This window comes from Mirounga leonina, unplaced genomic scaffold (assembly GCF_011800145.1).
Source record: "Mirounga leonina isolate KUSES-001 unplaced genomic scaffold, KU_Mleo_1.0 Mir_168, whole genome shotgun sequence".
Taxonomy (NCBI): domain Eukaryota; kingdom Metazoa; phylum Chordata; class Mammalia; order Carnivora; family Phocidae; genus Mirounga; species Mirounga leonina.
In genome coordinates, this window is record NW_023270426.1 from 40,751,982 (window position 1) to 40,771,757 (window position 19,776).

Here is a 19,776-nt window from a genome sequence, read left to right on the forward strand (position 1 = left end):
GAAGGGAGGGAACAAGCCTGGCATGTTCTATCAGCGACTCAAGGTCCTTCTGTTGGCTAATCCACAAACCAAGAGTGGGTGTGGCGGAGAGCGGTAAAAGTAGGTCAGAAACAGTCAGGAGACCGGAGGTGATTATTTTCCTTTCTTTCTTTTCTTCCCTCCCTCCCTCCCTTCTTTCCTACCTACATTCCTACCAACCCTACTCTACCTCCCTACCTACTTTGAAACCTCTCAGTTTTCATGTACCTCCTTCTCTCCCCACTTATGTTGTACAGTTCTATGGGTTTTGACAAATGCATGTTATGTATCCATCATCACAGTATCATATAGGGTCATGTCACGCCCCTAAAACTCAGCTGTGCCTCATGCATTCGTCCCTCCCTGCTGCCTCCCCCTCCCCACAACCACTCATCTCTTGACTGTCTCCACAGTTTTGCCTTTTCCAGAAAGTCATATGGTTGGAATCATACATTGTGTAAACTTTTCAGACTGGCTCTTTTCATTTAGCACTAAGCATTTAAGTTCTTCCATGTCTGTTCATTGCTTGATAGCTCATTTCTTCTTATCTGAAAATACTCCATTGTAAGGATGTCCCAGTTTGCTTACCCATTCACCTGTCAAGAAACATCTTGGTTGCATCCAACTTTTGACATTTATGATTAAAGCTACTGTAAACATCGTGTGCACATTTTTATGTGCATCAGTTTTCAAGTCATTGGGTGAATACCTAGGAGCATGATTGCTGGAAAATATGGTAAGTCTATATTGAGCTTTGTAAGAGTGTGCCCGACTGTCTTCCAAAGTAGCTGTACCATTTTGCCTTCTTCCCAGTGATGAATAAAAGTTCCTCTTGCTCCCCATCCTCACCAGAATCTGGTGTTGTCAGTATTTGGGGTTTGGGCCACTCGTAGGGTTTTTATAGGGATTGAATAAAATAACGGATGTAAAGCCCTGAGCAAGGTGCCTGGTACGGAGGCGGAGCTCAGAATCTAGAAGCTGTTCCTACTGGTTTCAGTTCTTTTCCTCCTTTCCCCATGGCTTTCTGCTTTTCTTGGCCTGTTTCAGTCCCCTGTTTTCTCTGAGGCAGAGCTCTCTGATCTTTAATCCCTGAAAACCCTCTCCTCTCCTCTCTGCCAGCCTCTCCTCCTTAGAAGGCCTCCTGTCCCTTCTAATTAGACCTGCGACATCTCATACTTCCACAATCACCTTGAGGGTTGTATTAGTTCTCTAGAGAAACAGAACCAGTAGGGTGTGTGTGTGTGTGGAGAGAAAGAGAGGGAGAGGGAGATTTATTTTAAGGAATTGGCTCATGTGATTATGGAATCTGGCGAGTCCAGTCTCCAGGCTGGAGGCCAGGAAGAGAGCCAGTGTTGCAGGTGAAGTCCAAAGTCATCTACTGGTGGAACTCCTTCTTGCTTGTCAGTCTTTTTGTTCTATTCAGACCTTCAGCTGATTAGATGAGGCCCACCCACACTAGTGCTTTACTCAAAGTCCACTGATTTAAATGTTAATCTCATTCAAAAACCACCTTCACAGAAGCATCCAGAATAATGTTTGAACAAGTATGTGGACACTGTGGTCCAGGCAAGTCCCCAAAAGATTAACCATCACAGGTATGTTGCTGGTATTTTGAAATTCACTTAGAAGCATTTTGAAATTGGGAACCTTATTCTGAACTTCTCGTGTCTCGGGCAGCTCTCACAATCTGCCAGTTTCCAAAAGGGGCTCAGTAAATGTTGGCTGTGAGGAAGCTGGAGGGAAGGTTCTTTAATTAGCAAGTTCAGACCCGGTGTGGGGATGAGGCAGGAGGGTGTAAGGGGACTGTTCTACCACCTGGGGGACCGTTGAGGCTGAGGTGCTTCTGCCTGGAGGACTTCACTGAACAGGTTAATTTTGAATTACATGAAAAAAATTTAAACAAATGTTAGAGATAATGGTATTTCTGAATGCAGCAGAAAGCAACTTACTAACCTTTATGATTTTGACAACCATTATTTCCACTGCTTCCTTCTACCCTTTTATTCCTTCTTCACTTTGAAAGGAATATAAAACGATAATGATCTGAAAATATATGTGCAGATGTCCATATTTTCCATGGAGGCAGATCTTTGTAATTGTTACTTTGTGAGTTGTTAGAAACTGATAACCAGGGTAAAGTACTGGGAGTCTGTGCTCGGTCAATGTCTTTATATAACCAGTGTTGGTAAATAGCTCAAGACCTCCCTCCCTCTAGAGTTCTCTTCCCCAGCCTCATTTCTGCTCCTTCCATGTGGGGACTCCACAACACAACTAGAGAAAGTAAATAAGCAAAGTCAAGGGGAATTGTAATATATAGGATATTGACTACGTGCAATGATTAATCTTATGTGTCAACTTCTCTAGGCCATGGTACCTAGATATTTGGTCAGACATGTCTGCATGTTGCTGTGAAGGTATTTTTTGGATGAGATTAACATTTCAATCGGCAGACTTTGAGTAAAGAAGATTATCTTCCATAATGTGGGTGGGCTTCATCCAATCAGTTGATGGTCTTAAGGACAAGATTGAAATTCCCTGAGGAAGAAAGAAATCAGCTCCAAACCACATTTGGATTCAAGGTGCAGCATTAACTCTTCCCTAGGTCTCCAGCATGCTGACCTACCCTGCAGATTTTGGGCTTGGACCTCCATAATTGCATGGGCCGATTCTTAAAGTCAACTCCTTTCTCTCTCTCTCTCTTTGTATATATATAATGAGTAGGAAGGGTGCCCTTCCTATTGGTTCTGTTTCTCTGGAGAACCCTGACTGTCGGGGGTCAGATGGATGTTGGCTCACAAAAAGAGGACTGACGCATTTAGTGTGATCAATCCTGCCACTGGGAGCAACAACCTGCTGCAAATCCTGCAGAATCACACCTTCAGAAATACAAGGCTTCTTTGCCGGAATAAAGTGTAGTTGGAAGGAACAAAGACTCAGAGTCAGAAAGCCTGGGTTTGAGAGCTTGATCTGTAGTTAGGTGTGATCTTAGGTGGGCCATTTAACTTCTCTGAGTCTCAGTGTCCTCATTTCTAAAGTGATAATATACTTAAAAAAGATTTAAAGAGGGGAACCTGGGTGGCTCAGTGGGTTAAGTGGCTGCCTTAGGCTCAGGTCATGATCCCAGGGTCCTGGGATCGAGCCCCGCATCGGGCTCCCTGCTCCACGGGGAGCCTGCTTCTCCCTCTCCCACTCCCCCTGCTTGTGCTTCCTCTCTCGCAGTCTCTCTCTCCATCAAATAAATATATGTTTTTGCTTGTTAATGATATACTTAGGAATTGGGGCGCCTGGGTGGCTCAGCCAGGTCCTGGATTCGAGCCCCGTGTCAGGCTCCCTGCTCAGCAAGGAGCCTGCTTCTCCCTCTCCCTCTGCCTGCCACTACCCCTGCTTGTGTTCTCTCTCTGTCAAATAAATAAATAAAATCTTAAAAAAAAAATTTAAAGAGGGGTGCCTGGGTGGCTCAGTCGTTAAGCGTCTGCCTTCGGCTCAGGTCATGATCCCAGGGTCCTGGGATCGAGCCCCGCATCGGGCTCCCTGCTCCGTGGGAGGCCTGCTTCTTCCTCTCCCACTCCCCCTGCTTGTGTTCCCTCTCTCGCTGTGTCTCTCTCTGTCAAATAAATAAATAAAATCTTTAAAAAAAAAAAAAATTTAAAGAAAAGGAGTGCCTGGGTGGCTTAGTGGGTTGAGCATGTAATTCTTGATCTCAGCTTGGGTGTTAAAGTATCAGGATCGTGAGTTCACCTCTGTGTTGGGCTTCACACTGAGTGTGGAACCTACTAAATAAATAAATAAAGTGATAATAATTATGTTACCTTCCTGGGCTACTGGAGCAATTAAATGAACTACCATTTGTGAATATACCAGTATTATTATGGAGCTCTACTGTTTCATTTTATTAATGGGGAAACTGAGACTCAGAGATACTAATTAATTTATCCCAAATCAAAATCAGTTGATACATGTATCAGCTTCCACTCCACACATAACAAATTAGCACAAAGTTACCAGCTTAAAACAACACCCATTTATCATCTTACACTTCTGTAGGTCAGAAGTCTGGGCACCACAGAGGTGGGTCTTCTGCTCAGGGTCTTATAAACCTAAAATGAAGGTAACAGCAGGACTGCGTTCCTTTCTAGAGGTTCTGGGGGAGAATCTTCTTTGAGGCTTGTTCAGGTTGTTTGTCAAATTCAGTTTATGGCTTATGGGGCGAAGGTGCTCATTTTCTTGCCGGCTGTCAGCTAGGGCTACTCTCAGTACTCAGTGCCACCACATTCCTTGCCACCGGCTCTTATAGGCGGTTCACAGCATGGTTGTGGTTGCTTCTTCCAGGCCCACAAAAATGTATATCTTTGGCTTTGTCCTCTGACCAGCTGGAAAAAATGCTGTTTTTAAAGTGCTCACCTGATTAAACCGGGCTCACCAAGGTAATCTCCCTTTCTTAAAGTCAGCTGTGCCATATCGCATAACCCAAACATGGGAGTGAAATCCATCATATTCACATTTCTGGAGGTTATACAGGGCATGTGCAGAGGGAGTGTGGATCTTGGGGCCATCTTGGAATTCTGCCTGTTAATTGACATTTCCATTTTAAAAGTCAAGAAACTGAGACCAGAAAGATTAAGTCAACTGCCCAAGGTTACACAACACTTAGTGGAAAAGGCAGAAATGCAAGTGCATGCTCATGTCTACTCTGTTACACTGCATCTTACTGCTGCCAAGACCTTTCCGTGGAGCCCCTTGACGCTCTTGAGGAGACCCCGCTCTCCGACCATGAGGAATAAATAGTACTGGGTCTGCCAAATAAATCCTTACTAGAGATGGCTAGCTGTCTATAATCACCAAAGTTTATCCAATAAACAATATTATCCTTGAGTGTGTTTCTCTTGGTTACTATGATGCCTTAGGTCAGTAAAAACATTTTGGGGCCTTTAAATTATGTCATGAATCCCCGAAATTTCAGACAACCTGCAAGAGCTGATTACGTCAAGTGGCCTTTTTACTCTTCTTAAAAAGGTGTTGTGCAGGTGCTGGTTTATTCTGCTTCCACTCGGGGAAAGCATGTGTACCCCTGTGCACACAGTTCTCTCTCCCTCTCCCGCCCCTTTCAAGGAGTCATTGTGAGACCAGCAGGTGGATAGCCAGATGAAGACACCTAAGTGGAGCTCATGATTCATGATGCTTTGCCATGCGGTCACACATCTGCCATTTGCTGCTTCATGATCCCTGTGCCCTCCCTTCTGATGGGTGCATCTGGGCCTGTATGCCAGGATTGGGAATGTAGGAGGCTGGCTAAGTGGGCTTTTGTTTTCTACAAGGTTGTATCCCTAGTGCTCAAAGGTGAAATAAGCATGAAGGTATCATGCTTGCATTTTATAATCTTTATTCGCTGTTGGCCTCTCCAAGAGATTAGGGAGTTGAATGAAATAATCATAACCACCCACACGTTGGCTTTAGCATCCCGTACCTTGAGGATGATCCTTGAACGGCACGACTTTAGTGCTTTGGCTTAAATCCCCACGCTTTTGTACAGAAAGCAGGAAAAGAGGGTGTTCTTTGTTTGGAACTCATTGCTGACCAGGGACATGGTGTTAGTGTGAGGATGGGGATGAGCAAAACTTTCATGGGGACAGGTCTGGACACCTCAGAGAAGCACATTCTGAAACAAGAGGTATGGTTTGAGCAAGCTGACATCTTTCCATATCAGGTCTGGGAAACAAACTTCCTTCAGGATGTTCCCCTCTCTCTCCTTGGAAGATGTGCTCAGGAAAATGAAAGGAAAATTCAGACTCCGTTAGCACTCTGTACTCTTGTTGTAAGAAGGCTGATAGTGACAAGTGGATTTGTTTGACTTATTTGCTGGGGAGGCTCAAACCACCCAACTGTGCCCTTCTAGCTCCATCAATGGGCATACCAGAGAGGCATCACAGGATATGTTAAAAAAAGGTGAGGGGTGGGGCGCCAGGGTGGCGCAGTTGCTTGAACGTCTGACTCTTGGTTTCCACTCAGGTCGTGATTTCAGGATTGTGGGATCGAGCCCCACATCAGGCTCCATACTCTGCATGAAATCTGCTTGGATTTCTCTCTCCCTCTCCCTTTGCCCCTCCCCCCCATTTGTACTCTCTTTCCCTCGAGAATGAATAAATAAATCTTTAAAAAAAAAAGGTGAGTGGTGGGAGTGGGGAAAGCACAGAAGGCATGCCGCAGAAAATGAAGGAAGACATGCCTATGTGTGGACTAGCCAGCAACGTAAAGGGAAAAGTGAGCAACTCTTTTAAGTGCTCTTTTGAGCTCCATGCATCTGTGTGGCTGCCTAGTAGGGAGTAATGCACCGTGACACCCGCCTCTCCCCCCCACAGCCCTGCAGATGTTACCTGTGTGATTTGACGCCGGCCTCCTTATAGGTCTGAGCTCCTCTACTTGGACCTTGTGATTCCTGTGCACAAACACAGGAAATTGTCTTGATCATTCCTATGCTATTTTGTCATTCTTGATGTAATTCTAAACGGCATGGGTGGGGAAGTGCCATGTTCTCCTCTCTTCCATGGGGGCTTGAAGCCTGCAAAACACACTCTCTCCCAGAAGGAGATGGAAAGTCTGGAGGAGGAAGGGATTCATCTTTTTGGATGGCTTTCTTTGCGTACAACCCTCTTCTCTGTGGTGCTCCTTCAGCCCCACCACAGCTTTTCTCTTTGGTTCTTCCAGCTTTTCTACCACTTCTATACCCAGTGCCCTGCATTAGATCTTTATCCTCAAAACCTCCCCAGGGGTTTCATTTTCCTGTGTGAACACTGATCCAGGCAGTCATTTTGACCAAGCCAAGACCGTTCTGAACTGGGGGCCCATACTTGCTTGCTTTTATTCTCTTAGCTTCCAGGTTTAGCTTGACAACTCTGTCAACTTTTCCTTTGATGATTAAGAACCATTAACATTATTATTTTAGGGTTAACTTTCTTTTTTAAGGCAAGCAATTAAGAGAGTGATGGACGTATCAATAAACTGTCATCATGAAGCCAGGGAAGGAAGCAGAGGGCAGTGAACAGTGATAAGAATTTGCTCCTGCCTCAGTTCTGACATGCCTGTAATTGCCAGAAGACCAGCCAGTAGACAAGCTTTGTCCAAATGTGACTGGATCTGTCAGCTGACTTTATCATGTAGGCTGATGCCAGTGGCTCTGCCGATTTCCTGTAAACTGTACTCTGTTTCAAAACCAGATGGGATGCTGGGTGTGAATATGGTTTAGTTGTGAAGAATCAATCAAGGCATCAGTGATTAAGTGATATTTTCCAAATGCACATTATATATATTATTTTGAGGACATGTTTTGAGTGAGATAATTTTATTATGAGTAAAGCAACAGCATAGAGACCTCAAGAGGACTTAAACAAGAAAGATGTTTATGGGGCTATGTGATTGGAAGTCCAGAGATGGGGCCAGGCTTCAGCGCTGGCTTAATCCAGGGGCTCTTGCATCATTTCCCTGAGATGCTCTTGGTGTTGCTGGCCTCTGTGGGTGGCCTTCCTGGGCTTGTTGTGTTTGGCCATGTCTGGAGTAAGAGAACAAGGGTTGCTTTTGGAAGTTTGAGAAGACTCCAGAAAATCTTTTCTAATGTCATGCTTGCCCAAATTCAACATATGCCTTTGTGGAGCCAATCACTGGGAAGGGGTGGGGATTACCTTTGCGTCATTGTGGAGCTGGGAATGAGGTCAGATCTCCCATACTGGCTGCATGGGGGGAGGCATATTTCTTTGAAGGAAATCAGATTTCTGTTAGGGAGGAAGAAGAGTAGGGGAGAGATACTTGAATAATGAAGACTGTGGGAGAGCAAAGTGGTTTTCACAGGCCTTTTACTACTCTGACTGAAAAATCTTTCTACTTCATTGATTTAATGGATGCCTTACACTTTTTATTCATTCAACAAACACTTATTGAGCCATTAAATCTGTGCTTGGTACTATGCCAGATGCTGGAGATACAAAGAATAACAAAAATATCATTCCATCCCTTGAGAATTTTATATTCTAGTGGAGGAGACATATGGGGAACAAAAGTATAATGAGAAAGATATGAGAAAGTTGTTGAATAGAGATAAAGCCAAGTCTTATGAAAACTCAGAGGAAGGAGCAACTAAATTGATGGGGAAGGAGGCTCAGGGGAGAATGGAAGTCTGGGAAAATGGGCACCCCGGTCAGAAGGAACAGGATGTGCGATGGTATAAAGACATAGGAGAGGGTGGAATGTTCCAAACGTGTGACTGCTTGCCCTTACGGGAAATACCGTGAGCATGGGAGGGAGGGTGAGGGCTGAGGCCCTATGATCCCAGTCATGGAGAGACGTGGATTCCATCCTGCACATGATGGGGTCTCAAGAAATTTAGTAGGTAGGAGGCCATGAGTTAGGACCAGAAAGACTGTCCAGGCTTTGGTGTGGATAATGAGTTGGAGGAAGCATACCTGAAGGTGGGGGGAGGTTTCAATAGCCAAGTGAGAAACAAAAGGTTCTAAGGGCCTGTACTAAGGCAGGGACAGAGGGACACGTTGGAGGAATCAACAGGGGCTGGTGCCTGCCTGGATGTGGAGGGGTCAGGAGGGGGGGGGATGGGAGGGAGGGGAGAAAGAACCGGTCAAGGATGAGAGGAGCCCAGAACATCCACTTGGGTGTCCAGATGGTGACGGTGTCAGTAACTGAGGTGGGGAGCACAGGAGGAGAAGAAGCAGGTCTGGACGAGCCCTGTTTTGGGTGTGTTGAGGACAAAATGCCTGCAGCACATCCATGAGTCTGAAGGTCAGGAGAGGGCAGTGAACACTGGGTGGGAGATTTGAGATAGATGGGCAGGAAAGGCCATTCGGAGGAGGAAACATTCAAACAGATACCTGCATGGAGTCACAGAGCATGTCGTATTTCACACGAATAGCTAGCCAGTTCTCCAGCTGCTTTTCCTAATAGTTGTAGAGCTGTGGAACTGAGGTTGGGAGGAAGATGCTCACTGACAGCTAAATGCCTCATTTCCCCTCTCCTCCTGCGAGTCTGTGGGTAGCAGTCTGCCCATCTGTGAACTCCAGTGAGGCTGTTGGCCCTGAAGTTGTGTGTGGTAGAGATGGCAGGCTTCCCCACCCTCCAGCTTCTCCCTCCCACCCCTGATTTGGCAGACAGCTCTCCAGGTCTTCCCTAGGCCTGGGCTCTAGCCTACGTCTGGCTCCGGGGGAGCTCTGCTTGGTGCAGATACTGCTCCTCAACACTAGGGGGCTCTCCCAAGAACCTGAATCAGCCTGCATAACATCTAGGGCGCCGTGTCCTCTGAGGATGGTTTATTGCAGGAATGTGATGCAAGGGATTGAAGCATTATACAGCTTATTCCAGCTCGAATTACACTTTTAATTTGATATAAAAAGACACCTCATCCAATAAATTCAATGACAAAGACTTGAAAATTTCATAAAAGTCTCATTTCTCTTCTTTACTCATCTTGGTCTTGAATTATTTGTTGAGTGAATGAATGAATGAATGAATGAGTACTTATGCAAAATCCCAGGAGAATTTTAAGAAAGGGCTGAAATGGGCAGTAAAGCAGCTGCTGTTTTCCTCTACTTGAGGCAAATCCCCTTGGAGTTTTATCTTGTACTTGAAATGACCCTTGTTCCTGTCATTGCAGATTTACACAGAGACCTTCACTGGCTTCTTGGTAATAAAGCCTTCATAGGAATAGGTGTCCTAGAAGCTGAAGTTGGTGGCCATTTGCACACTTTAAGTTTTCGAAGACACATTGGAAAGGTATTCTCTTGCTACCTCAGTGTCAAGGAATATGCTAGACCTGTAAGATGGAGTTTATGTTAGCCAGGATTGGATGAAATATGAGAAAAGAAACAGTAAGTCCAATGGGTAATAGGGAGAATGGCTACTACTTCTGGATGAAAACATTTTTCTTTTTTAAAGATTTTATTTATTTATTTGACAGAGAGAGACATAGCGAGCGGGGGAACACAAGCAGGGGGAGTGGGAGAGGGAGAAGCAGGCTTCCCGCCGAGCAGGGAGCCCGATGCGGGGCTCGATCCCAGGACCCTGGGACCATGACCTGAGCTGAAGGCAGATGCTTAACCAACTGAGCCACCCAGGCGCCCCGAAAAGCATCTTTTAAGTCTTTTTATTTTTAATTTTTAAAATATTTTTATTTATTTATTTGAGAGAGAGACAGAGATAGTGAGAAGAGAGCATGAGTGGGGAGGAGAGGGAGAAGCAGGCTTCCCACCGAGCAGGGAGCCTGATGTGGGGCTCGATCCCAGGACCTTGGGATCATGACCTAAGCCGAAGGCAGACACTTAACCAACTGAGCCACCCAGGCGCCCGTAAAAGTCTTTTTAACAGGGAATATGTTAGGAGCATCTAGGTGGCTTAGTCGGTTAAATGTCTGACTCTTGATTTCAGCTCAGGTCAGGATCTCAGGGTTGTGGGACTGAATCCCACGTCAGGCTCCACGCTCAGTGGGGAGTCTGCTTGAGATTCTCTCTCTCCCTCTGCCTCCTTCCACTTGCACCCTCTCTCCCTCAAATAAATAAATAAACCTTTGGGGGGAAAAAGGGAATATGTTGTTCATTCCTTGTAAGAGGTGGTTCTTCGGAGCCTCTGTGTCTTTAGCATACTGTCCGCTGAAGCAGGCCTATTCCACGAGTTATTTCTTGGATTATTGGCCCGCAAGTGCCATATTCTTGCTGCTACAATCATCTATTGCACCTTTAGGAAGTAGGCTATGTTAAGCACCAGTTCATAAAAAATGAACAATACAACAGACCCAAAGATGGTCTGTTCTTCTCTGTTACTTTTGTCACCATTTGGCGCCATTGGATGTGATTTCTCAAGTTCTAGTCTGTGGGGGATGGGCAAATAAAGATGAGAATTGCAAAAATACTGTTGCCACCGGGAGGCAAGTTTGGTGCCTTCATTGTCTTGCCAACCTGAAAATAGCATCTGTGGGGGGGCTTTCCTAGTCGGCGCCACTAGATGTCACTAAATCACAAGCTTCTTGGAACAATTGAGTTGGAGGCTTTAACAGCCACTGCTCCCCTCATTCAATCAATATTTTACAAGTGTATTTGTACTGTATACATTTTCCACATCATTATTTTTTTCTGAATCTTTTATGTTTAATGTGACGTTCGTTCTCAGGCACACAGCTTCATCCTATCTGACTGTTGGCCAGCTTATTCTTTGGACAGGGATAATACCTCCAGCCCATCCTCTATGTGGCAAGGGACTTCACATTTCATTGGCTCTGAAACTATTGTGGTAAGAATGTACATGGTTCTGTTTTTGACATTGGTGAAATGCTGGATCTCTGATGTGTATTTGGCTGACCAAATGCAACGTAAAAAAAATGAAAGCTTGATTGCCCTGTTTATAATTTAGGCTCCTCAGAAAGTGTGAGGCCATCAGACAGGGTCACCATGTAAACCATCCGGGGACTGTGAAAAGCCCATTCTGGTTTAAAGATCTTGATGGAAAACGAAACCGCTTTCTTTGATGCCCCTTAATTCCTTTATCTTTCTCTAGGCTTCCTTGTCATATTTTCTGTGACAGCTCTCAGGGGACCAAGGCTAGCAAAATTTTCTATGCCTTGGGAATATCTATCCCCATCAGTAATTCAGACAGAAGGAAGGAGAGCTTGTCGTGTGTCCCGGAGGGACCCCTTCAATTGTGCATTTGGTGTTGACAGCTTTCTTTGTCATGAAGAATGGAATTCCGGGGTGCATGGCTCGCACGGTCTAATGATAAAACTTTGGAGTTATATCAGGCTTTGCAATTTCCAGAGCACTTTCAAATCTATTACCTCACGTTATTCTCACAACCATCTATTAAGGAAGGCAGGATGGGTGTTTTCTTTCTGTCTCTCAGAATAGGAAACAGAAGCTCAGAGAGGTTAAGTGGCTTGCCCAGGGTCGTGCACATATACGGTGGGGCTGTAACACTCCGCTGCATCTCCAGGTTCCTGGGCTGGAACTCAGCCCTCCCCGATGTCATGACAGCGAGCTGCTTCCTGCAGTGGACTTGTGAGGGGCAGCGAGAAATGGACTTGTAGGAAGGCTGCTTCCACAAAGCTGGCAAAGAATCAGAGATCTGGTGCTGGAGAACTCAGGGCAAGAGCAGACGAGTGCCTGGTTTCTCTGTTGCCAGCTGCCCACCCTCACATGACACCTACTCAAGGCACACCATCGTCTGGATGACCGCTTGACTGGCGCTGCTTGCTGAAAGTGCTATTTAAGAGATGTGAAGAAGATGGAGAGTACAGAGGAAGCCTCTGCAGTTGTCAGGTACTTTGGGAAATAAAAGGAGTCAAGATATGGAGTTTGTTTCTTTTAGAAAAGCAAAATTGAGAAGGAGAACTTGAATATTGTTGTCAAGTCAAAAAGCAGAACCTGTCTTCTCCTTGGAATGTCAGAGGGGCTAGAAAGAATGGAGTACACAGAACCTCTGTGGGACCATTTCCTGCCTTCCCAGACTGAGCGCGGGGAGTGGTGAGAGAGGCTGTGCGAGACTGCTGTTGTCAATGTCAGGGACGCTGCCTGACCCAACTCCATCTATAAAGCATTTCGCTAACCTGATGGAAAACACTAGCTAATCACTAAAGTACTCTGTTAATCTGTTGAGTGGTGGCGTCCCTTTCCTGATGAATAAAGACTTTGAAAAATACTGCTTAATCGATGATGACTATGGAACTAATTTTCAACTGCCTCGATATTTGACTGAGAACAGGGCAGACACTTCCTACTGGGAAGCCATAGGCTGTTGGAACCGAAGGCACCTCTCCGCTGTTATTTCAGGAAGAGGCCCTACCCGCAAAATCCGTGTTTGTGAATTGCATAGCAGCTTGCTTTCAGAGGACAGTATGAAATACTAGTCTTTCCACCAGATGCCCAATTGTTTCTACGGTTCGGCCTGAGTGGCATTTGAGAAACAGGCAGTAATGTTTGCCTTTGCTTTCCGGGGTGGGTTTTGCAGGACTAGCTGCTCCTGTTCTCCATGGAGCCCGTGGTCCTTGACCTTGGCTGCCTTTAGACTTGCTTGGTGAGCTTTATAAAATTGCTGATACCTGAGCTCCACCCCCAGATGTTCAGATTTAATTGGTTTGGGGTGGAGCCTGAGCACTGGTATTTTTAATAAGTGCCCTAAATGATTCTAATATGCAGCCGGGGTTGATAACCACTGTGTCAGAGCATCTCAACTGGAGGCACTTCTTTATATGATGCCCTCCTCATAGGTATGGGTAACCGATAATCCTAGTTAGCATAGTTTTCTTTTTTTAAAAGATTTTATTTATTTATGTATCCGAGAGAGAGAGAGCACGAGTGAGTGAAAGCAGGGGAGGGGGGGGAGCGGCAGGCAGAGGGAGAAGCAGGCTTCCCGTGGAGCAGGGAGCCCGATGCAGGACTCGATCCCAGGACCCCGGGATCACAACCTGAGCTGAAGGCAGATGCTTAACTGACTGAGTCACCCAGGTGTCCCCATAATTTTCCATTCTATATTTTTTGAGTTTCGGTGAAAGAAATTTTATCCAAATAGACATTCACTAATCAGTAATTATTCTATTAAAAAGCTCAATCACATTTTAATGCTAAACTGAAATATGTAGCCTCACCTAGATATAATCTTTCCCACAATTTAATATGATGTTTCTCAAAGTGTATTTTGTGACAATTTATATCAAAATCATCTGGGGTGCTTGCTAATATGCAGGTTCCTGGGCCCCATTCTAGACCTAGTGAATGGAACACTCTGGGTGGAAAGCCAGGAATCTGCAATGTGGGCAGTTGCTCTGGGGGATTTTGGTGAGAGTCAGGAGCAATGCTGAGCTGGTTTTAATTAGTATTTACCCTGTTTGTCCTGAGGGCCTTAGTAAATGTTAGTCCTTATGGTGTTCTTTTCTTTTCTCTCCCTCCCCTCCTTTTTTTTGCTTGCTTGTTTGTTTGTTTCTTTTTGTTTGTTTTGTTTTTTGTAATTGCAAGACTTCTGGTCTTGTAAACTTCCAGTACTTCTTCATCAGAACCACAAACTTTTTTTCTGTATAGACTGCTAATGAGAGGTGTGGCCTGCTTTAACCTTTCTGGTGTTCATGACCATCTGAAAATCTTTGTGTCTTTCTTCAATTCTGTCAAAAAGTGGAAAAAGAAAGAAAAATAAAGTAGCAGCATGATGTCACCAGTCTGCTTAAAAACCCCATGATTGTCTATTTTCAATTAGCAGTTTCCCTGCCGGCTGGCCTCTGAGTCTCTCCAAGCTTGCCCTGGTATTAGGTATCCAGCTGCTTTGTGTTTCTGGTTTATTTGTATCAAATAGTCCCTTAATAACTATCTCTCAGGATCAAACACCTCTGTTTTTTGGCATAGTTTTCTTTCAAGAGTTTAGAGCCAAGCTCTACCCATGATGTTAAAAACCGATTATTAGAGAGCACAATGTAATTGTAAAGTAGCTGTAAAATGGTTTCTCCCCACAGATGAAATCTTTCAGATTCCTGTGTTGATGTGGTCTCACTCCTGGTTCCGGTCTTTCTAACATTAAACAGATTTTGGGTGTCTTCCTCATACTTCTACTGTCATACTTTTCTAAAAGAAAGCTGCTTTGGATCTGATTCCTAGTTATACTGAAGAATTAATGTGATGACTTCTGAATCAAAGGGTCAAACTGAACATGTGCTAAGAGACACTGTTCCCACATCAAAGATGTAGAAATGCCTGAAAACAGTTATTCAAAGTCAAATTAAAAGGGACCAAGCAGAAATCTTAAAAATGAAAAATAGACTCCTAGAAATAAAAAACTCAATAAATGGGTTATAAAATAGTTTAGACATAGATAAAGAGAGAATTAGTGATTTGGAAGCCAAGATTCAAAGAGGCAATGGCTGAATATTTTCTAAATATGAAGGGATAATGTTCTAGAAAGAAGTCAAAATGCCCAGAAGAATTTAAAAAGAAAAAAAAAATCCTTCTGTAGATTCCATTGTGGTAGAACGGTTGAATATAAAATCCTAAATTCACTAGAATTACCTACAAGGTGTGGCCATCACACTTATAGCAGACTTCTTATCATAGATGTCAGAACACAATGGCTACTGCTCGTGAACACTGAACCTAGAATTTCATACCCAGCTGTTAAGAACTAATCTATGCCTATTCAATATTCAGTCACTGCCTTATTCTCTCTCTCTCTCTCTTTTTCTTTTAGAGAGAGAGAGAAAGAGGGAAGGAGGGGCAGAGGGAGAGGGAGAAAGAGAATCTTAAACAGGTTCCACGCTCAGCATGGAGCCAATGCAGGGCTGATCTCATGACCCTGACATTGTGACCTGAGCTGAAATCAAGAGTCAGACACTTAATTGACTGAGCCACCTACACGCCCCAATCACTGCCTTATTCTTTTGATGAATTTTGAGGGCCTCCAGTGATTAGTGGTGGGTGAGGTCCTCTTCTACATAATCTTGCCACCAAGTAGAATCTTAAAATGAAAGCAAGTCTCAGACCAAATTCTGCTGTACTCACACAAACATTTTTGGTAAGCAGGTACAAAAACAAAATAAAACAAAACAAAACAGTCTTACCTGTTCTTAGAAAATCAAGGACATTCTAATTCTGCAGCCTTTAAGCATTTCTCCCAAGGCCTTGCATAAAACACTCCCTAGAGGCAGATGTGACAATATTCTAGAAGTAGGATACTCCTGCTGGATCAAATGACAGCATTTTCTATTAAATAGTAGAACACAGGTCAAAAGGGTGCCCACTGCTCTGCAGGGAGGTAAGCTGTTGGGCTGGCCCAGTTCTATACCCTATCCACGCAGGAGCAGAGGAGATATCTGTACAGTATTTCTAACTGATCCACAAAGCTTTACCACCAATTACGGCAACAATAATTTTTTTTTTTTCTGTAAAATTATGCTCATTCCATGATCTCTGCTCGATTTTAGATAGCAGTATTTCCAGGGCCTGTAGAAGTTGCCTCAAAGGAGGGAATCTTGAATGCAATTTTTCAGATTCAAATGAACCACTCTTGGAGTATTTATTATTGATTAGGATACTGCTAATCTTAACCAACCAGAACCACAGATTAAAACTAGCATACATTCATAGATAGATGTCATACTATCTCTGCTGAAACATTATAAAGTAAATTATAGACTATTTAACATCAGGCAAATGGTATTTTTAAGAGTTAGGGAAAAACCAGGACATTTTAAAACATAAAAAGACTTGGAGAATTTGCTATCCACAGATGCAAAGAACTAATACAGTATGTCCTAAAGCAAGGATGCAAATGGACCTGGAAGGAAGGTATGGGATGCAAGAGGAAGACAATAATTTATGTGTATGTTTAAACAAAACATAACGAAAGTTCTGGTTGTAAACACAGCAAAGGTTTGAGACTGGGTTCATTTGGAACGGAACTTAAAGCAAGCTAAGGTTTGTGAGGTGGGATACAGATAGCGAATAAGTCAATTATTTTAGTTGGAAAAATTTATAGTTAAGTATGCATTTTAGAATCTAAAAGTGACTCCCTGAAAGAATGGAAATAGGCAGTGAAACTTTTAAACCAGGAGCAGAAAATAAAGGGTTGTGAATGTAAAACTGTAGAAAAAGATGGACTGAAAGGCATGCCCTAAAGTCCTGGTAGTGATTCTCTGGGGATGAAGGTTTGGGGTGGGAATGCATGTGGGGGGATGAGGCTCACAAGAAAAGAGACAGCAGATAGAATCACTAGTGGTGGGAATGTGGACTTTAAGAGTGTTATCATCTGTTTTTTGGTACTGTTTTGCAATGAAGTCTTCAAATAAGAAAAACAAACATTGCAACTTTGGATCAATTTAAGTATAATGCTGGGAGCCAGTCAACGGCTTAGGTGAAGCAAGAGCACCGTAAGGCAAGGCCCAAGTGTTTTAATCATTGTATGAAACTCACTGTAGGTGCTGAATTAATGCTTGTAGGTGCAATGTTCACTGCCTTTATTCCTGGGCATTTCACCCCCTCTGAACAGCTGCCTTTCTTGGAAGGTCCAAGGTGGTTCTTGGCATTCTCTGTGTCCTTGATCTGCCCTTTCTGAGGTCCCTGCCCTAGCACACCCTGCAGTGATGAGAGCTCTTTAAGCTAATCTCAGAAGGTCACCCTTCACAGGTTTTCACACTGTTGGGGCCAGTGTTGAGGACTGGGAAGCTGTAAAGGACACATCCTCAAAACCTTGGCTCAAAGACCAGCTCCCTGGGCTGCTTTGTTCCTGGGTCAGGGCACCTCGAGGGCACTCAAGGTCGGACTGCCCCACAGGGAGAGCTGTTTTTGGGCCCAGCACATGGTAGCTGAGAGCAGACAGTGAAGGAAGGCCATGTGACTCTGACAAATTGTCACCTCTGCTGATATGGTATTCAAGGAGGTATAGCTCCCAGCTGCATTTGCATTTCAACAGGGGACTCTGAGTCCCAGGAACATCTCTAGGGTTCAAGAGAATATATCTTTAAGGTGACATGTGGCCACTTGAGTCTAGGGCATGGGACGTCTGTGGGGGGGATGGGAGCACGACATACAAGTGGGTGGCCCTGGCTTGAACCCCTCCCTGGTCCTGCTGACCCCAGCTGCTCAGTCTTCTCAGAGCTGAGCGCCTTAGGATGCCCCAGTCCCACTAGCTCCTATCTTGCTCCTATCTTGCCCCATCCACATTGCTATTCCTCTGCTGGCTGTAGGGTTCTGGGATAGAGAGAATTCCCTTCTGGGAGGAGCTGGGCTGGGCAGGAGCCATACAGCCTGAAGGGTCTCAGACTACCGGTTCGCAACGCTGTCCTGCCACTGAGCAGCTGTAGGACTTTGGGCAAGTTACTTAAACTCACTATGTCTCAGTTTCTGCATCTATAAATGGGGATAAGAATGGTCCCTACCTCATAGGGTTTCTGTGATGATGAAATGAGTTATTTTATGAGGGTTACTAAGAACTGCTAGGAATTCCTGGCAGTGTGTGTTCATCAAATATATGGAACAGTAGTGTGGAAGTGAATGCTAGGGGGATGGGAGCTCTAAGGAGCAGTGAATCCTGTGGATAGGGGTTCACATTTATACTCTGCTACCTACAAGCCATGTGTCTTTGGATGAGCCTCTTCAAGTCGATTTCTCATTTGTAAAATGGAGATTGTACCTGTACCAAATGCTTGTGAGAAATAAATGAGGTAAGAGATGTAAAATACCTAGCATTGTGTTTGTCATACATAGTAAGTGTTCCATAAATGTTACATTTGTAGTAAAATTGTAGTCTCACTGAAGATTTAATTTGTGTTTTGCGTGAGAGATGAGATCAGTATGGTGAAACTCAGGAGGCCCCTTTGTCCTTTGGGCAGGGAGAGGAGAAGGTGGGGGCACCCTGGGGAGGGGATGGGACGGAAGGGGAGCTGGTGGAATGGATGAGGACTCAGCTCCCTGAAGACAATCAGTACCTGTCCTTGGTTGTTGGTTGTTATAACTTCCATTGTGTTTCAAAAATGAAAGGAAAAATCAGCTTGCCCTCAGAGGGCAGGGGACTGAAAGGGCCAGAGGATTCTTGCCACATGAACTAATTCTGATAGAGCTACTGAGAACTCAGGCATCTGGGGGACAGCTGGGGAGAGAGAGAGAAAGTACACCACGCGGGATGCCTACAACACATATCTGTAACCACTTTGAAATGCGTCTTTTACTTCTGCCATTGAATGATCACAACCCTGAGAGTCAGTATTTCTGCCCATTTTAGAGACAAGAAAACTGAAGGCCGTAGGGGTCTAGGAACTTGCTCCAGGTCTCCCGCGGACGTCGTGCTGTCTGACCTGCACCTCCACATCGCTCCCAGGAAGCCATTCTCCCCCCATGAGATTTCACAGTTCCGGGGGGACTGGCTCCCCGCACAGGAACTGTGTGCGATGGCAGGTCTCGTGTTCCGCTTCCGGGTTCCGTGTTGCGGCGAGTGTAGGCTTCAGTCCATAAATAATACATAAATTAGTACGTTGAGCTGATTCCCACCTTTTTTCTATCAGGCCTTCAGTTCTTCCCGAAATCAATAAAGCTTAAAAGGAGAAAAAAGCCAACTCAGCTTTTGTGTGGATCCTGGACTTTGCTCTCACACAGACCCCTTTCCTGGAGTGGAAGCCATGCTTGACAGCTCAGCTTTCTTGTCACTAATGAGTTGGGACGCGATTGTGCATTCAAAATCTAGTAAGGACTAAGCCCGCACAGTTGGATCCACACTGCTGATTAAACACAGTTGAAAAGAAAAAAAAATTTTTTGAGGGGATATTTAAGAGGAGAGGCAGAGAGAGAGAGGTGTGTGAAATTTGCGTGTGCTCAGTGCTTCCTCTGAACCAGGGTGCGCCAGGGGCTGCCACACTTTCCATGGAGGACAGCAGAGATGAAATCACACAGATGAAGTAGAGGAAGAAAACAGCAACAACTCAACACAACCGGAAACCACAACAATGATATAACCACCCACTGGCCCAACTCAACACCCAGAAGAAACGACCCACTAAGAACCCGGAGCTGCTGCCCACCCAAAGATGGTGCTCTGGTGCGGAGTGGGAAAGGGCACTCTCTCTAGGCACACACAGCTCTGTGTGGGCTCAATTTCAGCTTCCCTCACCCCTCACCCCTCACCCCTCAACCAGGCCCCCTCATGTAGGGAACCCCATCAGCGGTGCGCAGGTGCGCAGGTGATATTTGCAACCTTTCTTTTTCTCAGGTTTTCCTTTTTAAAAAGGGCTCAGTAGCTAATTTTTTTTTT

At 44.8% G+C, this 19,776-nt stretch overlaps 1 long non-coding RNA gene across 3 annotated transcripts in view; it reads left to right on the plus strand.

Moving 5' to 3' along the window:
* Positions 1-19,776, plus strand: part of LOC118016854 — a 151,991-nt gene that overhangs the window by 51,281 nt on the left and 80,934 nt on the right. The window contains exons 3-5 of one of the 3 annotated variants that reach the window (XR_004680940.1): positions 9,668-9,786; positions 11,176-11,295; positions 11,992-12,317. The exons of 1 other annotated variant lie outside the window; for it this stretch is intronic. This is a non-coding gene — a long non-coding RNA (uncharacterized LOC118016854). Of the gene's footprint in view, positions 1-9,667; positions 9,787-11,175; positions 11,296-11,991; positions 12,683-19,776 lie in introns of those variants that run through there. One more of the 3 variants, XR_004680939.1, reaches the window with a different exon arrangement.